The 8,254-nt window shown below is 44.7% G+C and overlaps 1 pseudogene; it reads right to left on the minus strand.

Moving 5' to 3' along the window:
- Positions 1 to 3,102: 3,102 nt before the first annotated feature.
- LOC147432348 (germin-like protein 8-2 pseudogene) lies at positions 3,103 to 4,168 on the minus strand (annotated as a pseudogene).
- Between the last annotated feature and the right edge of the window lie 4,086 nt (positions 4,169 to 8,254).

Here is an 8,254-nt window from a genome sequence, read left to right on the forward strand (position 1 = left end):
ATGTAATGAAAGAACCTGCAAGCAGATTACCAAATTCCTCCCAAGTGTGTATGCTCATAGCATATGCCAAACGTGGGGAGTCTCAATGCAAGATTCCTAACTTGAAGCCTTGCTTCACAGAAATTGAAGCCTTGTTGATAGCCAACTGAGACTTTTGTTGACATGCAGAGAGCATGACAAAAAGAATCGAGCTTGTCAAGGAATTTCAACTGAAATGAGCTAAGACTGTGTGACAAGCATCCTTTGGCAACGGCTAGAAATAGTGACAAGGAGTCGGCCATGCCGAAAAACATGCCTCCTGCATCAAGGCAAGTAGTGGGATGTGCTAATCTCCTTGAGATTACAAAACATGGCAAATTGGAAAAAACGAATCGACCTTGTCGAACACTTTTAGCTAAATGACCCTGTCGAATATCTCAGCATCTCGAGAATTATAAAAAAGTATGCATACTTGATGTATTCTCTGTCAATTTCTAGAAAAGGTGACAGTATGCGGTCATACCGAGCAACTGGGCACCGTACATCAAGTCAATCAGCAAGCCAGGTGAATCTCCTTGAGATTCCAGAACAATGACAACTTACTATGCCTTTGCATCAAACCGACCCAACTGCTGGGCTCAAAACCGTATAAGTTATCACACATACTCGATGCATGATACACTTTCTAGTCTTGCCGGCCATGTTTGTTCGTGTACATGGTTGACCTTGGCAAGCAATATGCGAGTACGAATAGATCGATTCTTATAGCCCGCTTCGAGCCACTGAAGTTTTGCATGATGCATGAGCATGCATGAAACGTTTCATGTTCGTGCAGATATTCCCTGCGGCCGGGTCTCAAGCGGTGCTCACGATTGTCGAAGCTCGAACCGTATTCCAGAAATCGAGCTTTCAAAACTTTGTAATCAGTTTTGCACTGCATGGTTAGAACAAGGTCAACAGATGCAAGCTAGCACATGCATGTGAGCTTCCGAGCTTCCATTAACTCTCACACCCTTGCATGCACAGGTCTCTGCAAATTTGTCACGGGGCTTGGCCCTTAGTAAGGAAGGGTGCCCAAACATGGGCGCCCTAGTTTGAAAATAACATGAGAAAACAACCCTGGCCATGGCGTTGCATAGGCCCGTCGAGACGAGCAGAGAGAAGATGGTGATGGCGCCCTCCCTGTTACGCTAAGCTCGGGGCTGCAGTGATGGGTTGTTCGCAGCAGCGCAGCGCGCATTGGCCGAGCCTAAGCACCCCAACTTTGGTGGACCTTGCTCCTACTTGCCCCTTTGACAGGGTTCGGTCCCACGCTGTTGCAACTCGCCCTCTCCCCTTGCTAAGCGGATTGCCCCCGGTGCCTATGGCCTCGGCCCTCTCGCCGAGCAAGGGCATCTGCACACGCAGTGCCTTGTCGACTGTATGAGGACGACTGGCAAGGGGCACTGCCCACACTGAGCTTCTCCTTCTCATGAAGCATGCCAAGACTCCACAACCTTCTTCTGCATCCTCTTCTTTGCTATGCAATTCATGAAAGCGTGCCCTTATCTTTTCCTCCTTCTTCAAGGGGAGAGAGAGAGAGAGAGAGAGAGAGAGAGAGAGAGAGAGAGAGAGAGAGAGAGAGAGAGAGAGAGAGAGAGAGAGAGAGAGAGAGAGAGAGAGAAAGAGAAAGAGGAAACCATGCCTTGAGAAATCCATCTTCCCCACCATGGCTCCACCCTCCTTCCTCCTCTCCACCTTGCTCTGATACCAGCGTAAGAAACTAGGCAACTAGGCTCTTCTGGATCCTCATCCCAACCTCCCTTTATAGGTGGGTTCCTAGCCCCTTGCCCTAGACGGATCCCCTATCCACACTGCCTAGCCCGGCCCTTGGCCGTAGTCCTTGCCTAGCCTAGTTCTTAGGGTACAGGACTCGTGTCCTGACAATTTTTTTAGGTGACTGATTCGTAAAACAACAAAACAACTATGTTTCTAAGAAGGGCGCTCGTGAGAAGCAAGATGATATAAGAGACCTTGATTTGTAGGATCAAAAGTTAGAGCGCATTCAGGAATTTAGGTCATCATGAGAAGAATTAACAGGGTATGGTATCATGAATATAAATATAAACCATGATGGACTAATAAAAGCCTCTTTCCAAGGGTCTACACGAAAAAGAACATTCAAAGTCAATGGAGATGTCATGTTGTCAATGAGTGTTATCGAACCCAGCAGAGCATACAAAGATGCAATGAAGGTGTAGAGCAATGGAGAGAACACCAAGACCATTCTCTCTCTCTCTCTCTCTCTCTCTCTCTCTCTCTCTCTCTCTCTCTCTCTCTCTCGGAATGCAAGGGATTTTTCTCTAGAAAAAGCACCCTCTTGTCCCACACCCTCCATTCCAACTGTTCCCTAGCCTATTCTATCACAGCTAGACTATACTCTACCATATAACTATAGTATGTATGAATTTCCTCTCTTATATTACACAAATACAAACCTTTCCTTTGTTAGTTCCCAAAGCCAAGCATCTGGAACCTGTCTTATTCGATTTTCTCAAAAAGATTTGAGCACAAATGCGACCAAATGTTGGATCAAGAATCCTCTTTCATTTGCCAATCCTTGATTATGTATTCCGAATGCTAATTAATGGTTGAAATTCTGTGATCTCTCTTTTCAAACAGCAGGTTGATACGGGCCCTTTTTTGAGGGGATAGGCCGAAAGAAAAGGCTTTCCCTAATTATACCCTGGCAATCTCTTATTTAGAGTACAAGTGGTCGTCGACATATACACAAGAAGTTTTTGATAAATTATCACAATAATTCCCACATTGTAACTTAACATCATGAGCTTTTGTGAGGGAGGCACCGTATACCTAGCTAGGTATGTCCACCGGGCCGGTGGTCCCTTGCCCCCAACGGTATCTAGCTAGGTATGCGGTGCCTAGTCTCAAGCAGAAGTTCATGATGTTATGCATTGTATGAAAAACACTGAAAAAGACTCTGTTTTTCTACATGAGAAAATTTCTAAATCTTCTTGTGATAGAGCAATTTTGCAAAGTAAAAAAACTTGGCGACATGACGAGGAATGATGTAGTCTGTTCATGCCAATGCTTGGTTGTGGGTTAGCAACATGAGTACAATACGGCAATGATTGATGGGTTTGTGATCTTGTTATACCATATATGCATGTAATTGTGGTATGTAGCGGGCATATCTTGCTTTCTCAAAAGAGTCAACACACATAGCAAGAACGTGAAGGAATTCCATTGCAAAACTACCAAATTGATTTAGTTTAAAGGTCAAAGTAAAGTTGTGAGGTATTGTGCCTTGTTTAGTGCAGAGATAAAGAATGGCAATTAGAGTCAATAAGAATGAATGAGGGAGCTCGGTTGAAACCCTAGGACCCCCTTACGAGCCCTAGGTGGGTGGCGAGCACGTTAATTTGCGGTTAATTAGGCCATAAAAGTGCCACGAACACTGGCAATGAGCTGCTCCACCTTGGCATCGGCGATGCCAAGGGTGACCTCCAGCACATCTTCGGGAAGAGGAGGGTTGGAGGAAAAGAGGGCCACAGAGAGTTGGGAAGCTCCAGGGTTTTGGCCATTGAGAGCGGCGATGGCGAGGGCGGGCTTAGCTTTGTCAGGGTTAAACTGGAAGTGTACTAGACCACGAGGGAACACAAAGAGGTCCCCTGCGTAGATGGTTTGGTAGAAGAGCTTGTTTGCAGGCGCGGTGGAGACGAACCCCACCAGCAAGGTGCCTTGCGCAAGGTAGAGGACCTCGGTGGTGCGTGGGTGGATATGAGGGGGGTTGATGCCGCAGGGTTTGTAGTCGATGCGGGCGATGGAGAGGCCCTGTGTGTTGAGGGCGCCGAATGTGCCCGCATTAGCAAGGTTGACGGCAGAGCCGAGCTTGCCGGTGAAGTTGGCGGGCTTGCGGAGCTGCTGCGAGACGAAGTCGGAGGATTGCACGTTGGCGGCCGCCTTGCAGGGCACGCCATTGAAGGCGAGATCAGTGGAGCCGAAGAGCTGCTCCCGCTCGGAGGCATTGAGGGCCACGCAGAAGTCTTGAAGCGGGTCCTCATCAGCAGCGTGGGCGGGCCTTGAATTAGCCACAGCCATAATGAGCAGGATCACCAGCGCAGGCAGGCCGACTGTTCTCGTCATGCCGGCAAATGAAGGCTTATTAGACTTAGCGCTAGCAGAGGGAGGGAGAAAAAGAGAGAGAGGGAGAATGGGTTGAAAATTGTTGATGGCTCTTTATAGTCTCCTGGGAGCGCGTTGCCGGATAATTAAGGACCCTACAGTGCTAATCCGCAGCCGGCCCGCGTGCCCCTTAGATCGTAGCGACCAGCTTCAATCAATTACACGTTGGCCATCCTATCGCTCAATCACACGACGAACACTATATTCACACCTCCTTGGTGTTCCTGATGGCTTCAAAAAAATTAAAAGGCCACAAAAATTAAAGATTCCTTTAAACTCTTTGGTACACAAAAACGTAGCCAAAAACGTTGATGACATCAGATAGGTTTTCCACAGCTGCTTGCCACTTCCCTGAAGCTTTTTCTTGATAAATTCAAGAATAAATAAAATTTACGTCCCTTCGAAGTCTCCATTGCTTGCTGTGCAGAGTTTTGTATGTATGCATGGCGTACCTTGCTCTTATCCTCCTCGCAACAAGAATGCAGCTCTGTTCGCATGCACACCTGCAAGTCATTGTCGTAAGTCCTTACACACCAAGCTCATTGCCGTAAGCAACACAAGGATCTACTCTCTAGAAAGCAAGCTCGTTGCCTCATTCTCTCCAACAATCTCCACATTATCGCTGCCCTTGGAGATGTTATCATCAGTTTTTTTGCCGCTTGCGATTCTCTTCTCGATGCCCTGCCTGATATTTTCCAGTGTTTCGCAGCCCAGCCTATACACATGGCACGCCATCATCACTACACATGTGACAATTGGACACATGGCACTCCTTGCAAATGTTCTTTGTGAAGGGAAGCATATAAACACTGCTGGATGTCGACCTTCCATATGCTTCATGACCTTCCAAATTCACGGCCTTCATAAATTCTCAGAATCTTGATGCTTTTGCAACATTTTTTCTTTTTCTGAGATTGGGGAGACCTAATTGGTGTAAATGTATATCCATAAACTCGGCACATAAAAAAAATTGGGGGAATTACACAAAATTTGTTTCGTTAGAGTTGAATCGTGCTGGGTGTAGCATGGGTAAGAGAGAAAAAGCAGACCTCTGGTCGCGCCCGTAGAGAAAGATAGTTTCGGTTGCAGAGGAAGAGAAATTATTGATAAAAAGCAAAAAACCCGATTGGGCAAATCTGGAAAGAAGAACACTCCCACATTTCTTTTTGAAATGATAGCTTAAACCTTTGAAAAACGTAGGGGTTAGCGTAGCTTTAGCAAGGCTTCTACAATTGTGCACATAAAATTGGATTATCTAAAGAGATTCCTTCCTCCGTCCACTCCCCCCACAAACACTGGGTGCGACTCTCAGCTTATACTGGACATTGTTAGAGAGTGTTCCAAGTATACAAAAACCAATCGAACCACAAAAAAAAAAAAAAACGATACATCCCTAATAACACTTACTTTTTGTTGTAAGCTAAAAGTAAAACTTTCACCGTGTCCATGTTGACTCGTTGAAACCAATCAACGAATTCTATCAGGGAAGTGGACTCCGAGGTAAGCACTCCTAACAATTGTGAGTCGAAAACGGCTACCTCGGATTGTTGATTCCATGAAAGGTTGAAAACCAGCATGCTGCAAATCGAGAAAATTAATTGATAAGGATCTCCAATAAGCCAGAATCAAATAAATACCTCTGCAAAAATAATATAACATACTTGTTAGAAAATATGACGTAGCTAAATAGATATTTGAGTAGATTACTTAATGGAGAGAGATAGATTTCACACACAAGAAATTCTAGAGTAGAGAGAGAGAGAGAGAGAGTACACACGATATACGTAGTTCACCCAATGTGGGTTATGTCAATGGCTTTAGTACTTCAAAACAAGAAGAAGTTTACAAAGGGATTATACTCTTAATGGAGCTCCCGCCTTGCTTCACTCTCACCACCTCACACTCACCTTGTTGCATCAACTTCATACTATGAAATGTGTGTAGAAATGGCCTCCTTTTATAGGCCAAAAGGGTTGCCCTCTCTTATGAGAGGTAGCCATGTGTAGCCGCCCTTGTGTGAATAAGTCCAAATCGGACCCTCCAGTCCACCCATGTGTAGACAAATCCGCTTTCGAATTCGGCCACCAGCCACCAGCCATTGACTTCCGACCTCCGGCCACCGGCCATTGACTACCAGCCACCGGCCAATTGACCAGTCATTTTTCGACCACTTTCCGGCCGTTGTCCGGCCATAATATTCCGGCGAAGGAAAAAAAAAATTCTCAAGGGACTTCCATCCCCGAGGCCCCTAAAGTTGCCCTTGAGTTTTGGCCGTGAAAATTTTGGTTTTCGGCGAGTGATTTTTATTTTTGATGAGTGATTTTCCTTGACACACGATGGCTTCTCCTCATAATAGGGGCCTTACAAATGTGCGCTTTTACCACAGAAAATTCCAAGGGGTAAATCAGGCTCCATACTTAACAATCTCCCACTTGGAGACTGATCTCCAAACCAAACCTGTGATTGCTTTCCATCCTAGCTTCTTATCCTTAAATGCCGATTGAAGATGAGCAAAAGCTCAACTTCTCCTTGTTGACCATCTTTGTAAACATGTCTGCAGGATTTTCACTTGTATGCACCTTTCCTAGCTTTAGCTGTCCCTCTTCCAAAAGAGTGCGTATGAAGTGATATCTCACCTCAATGCGCTTTGTCATTGAATGAAAGACTGAGTTCTTCACAAGATGAATAGCGCTTTGGCTATCACTATACAAGACACAATTGTCTTGTTTGAATCCAAGCTCTTCTAAGAATCTGTGAAGCCACAAAATTTCTTTGCTTGCCTCCGTCATTGCTACATACTCTGCTTCCGTGGTAGAAAGTGAGACCACTTTCTGCAGCTTTGAAGCCCAGCTTATTGTTGTGCCTCCAACTCTGAAGACATAGCCCGTAGTGCTCCTTCAAGTATCTTTGTCACTTGCCATATCTGCATCAGCATACCCTTGAAGAAAAATATCAGTTCCTCCAAAATACAAAGCATTTGTTGTTGTCCCTTTTAGATACCTAAGTATCCACTTCACAGCTTGCTAATGCTCTTTACTTGGGTTGTCCATGAACCTACTCACAACTCCCACTGCATGTGCAATGTCTGGCCTTGTCCAGACCATAGCATACATTAGAGAACCTACAGCCGCAGCATATGGAACTTTAGACATATAGGCTATCTCCTCTTTTGTCTTTGGACACATATCCTTTGTTACTTAAAAGTGACCAGCCAAAGGTGTAGAAACTGGTTTTGCATTTTGCATTGCAAGCCTTTCTACTACCTTCTTGATGTAATCCTCTTGAGAAAGCTTTATTGTCTTCTTCGTCCTGTCCCTTGATATTTTCATACCAAGTATCCTCTTTGCAGCACCTAAATCTTTCATTGAAAAAGATTTAGACAGCTCCTCTTTTAGGTCTTTGATGTCCTGCATGTTAGCACTTGCAATCAACATGTCATCAACATACAACATTAGGATGATGAATTTCCCATCTCCCAAATTCTTTGTGTAGACGCAGTGATCCGAGTTGCATCTTGTGAATCCATGATATAACATCTATCAATCAAACTTCAAGTAACATTGTCTTGATGCTTGCTTTAAACCATACAAGCTCTTCTTTAAGCTGCAAACCATTTTCTCCTTACCTTTTATTTCATACCCCTTTGGTTGAAGCATGTACATTTCCTCCTCTAAGTCACCCTGAGGGAATGCCGTATGTACATCCATTTGCTCGAGATTTAAATCATGAGCAACCACAAGGCTTAAGACAAGCCTAATTGAGTTCATTTTTACAACAGGAGAAAATATTTCATTAAAGTCAATACCTTTGTTTTGAGAAAACCCTTTTACCACAAGCCTAGACTTGTACCTTTTCTTCCCATCTTCTTCTTCCTTCAGTTTGTACACCCATTTGTTTTGAAGTTCCCGCTTACCTTTAGGCAACTCAACCAACTCCCATGTTTGGTTGCGATGTAGTGAGTCCATCTCCACTTGCATGCTCTTCGTCCATTCTTCTTTCGATTCATGTTGCATAGTTTCTTCGTATGATTCTGGCTCTCCAAAATCTGAGATCAAGAGATGATTGAAGGAAGAAACAAACCTTTCTAGAG

This window comes from Adiantum capillus-veneris, chromosome 20 (genome assembly GCF_014529385.1).
Source record: "Adiantum capillus-veneris isolate H3 chromosome 20, ASM1452938v2, whole genome shotgun sequence".
Classification (NCBI taxonomy): Eukaryota; Viridiplantae; Streptophyta; class Polypodiopsida; order Polypodiales; family Pteridaceae; genus Adiantum; species Adiantum capillus-veneris.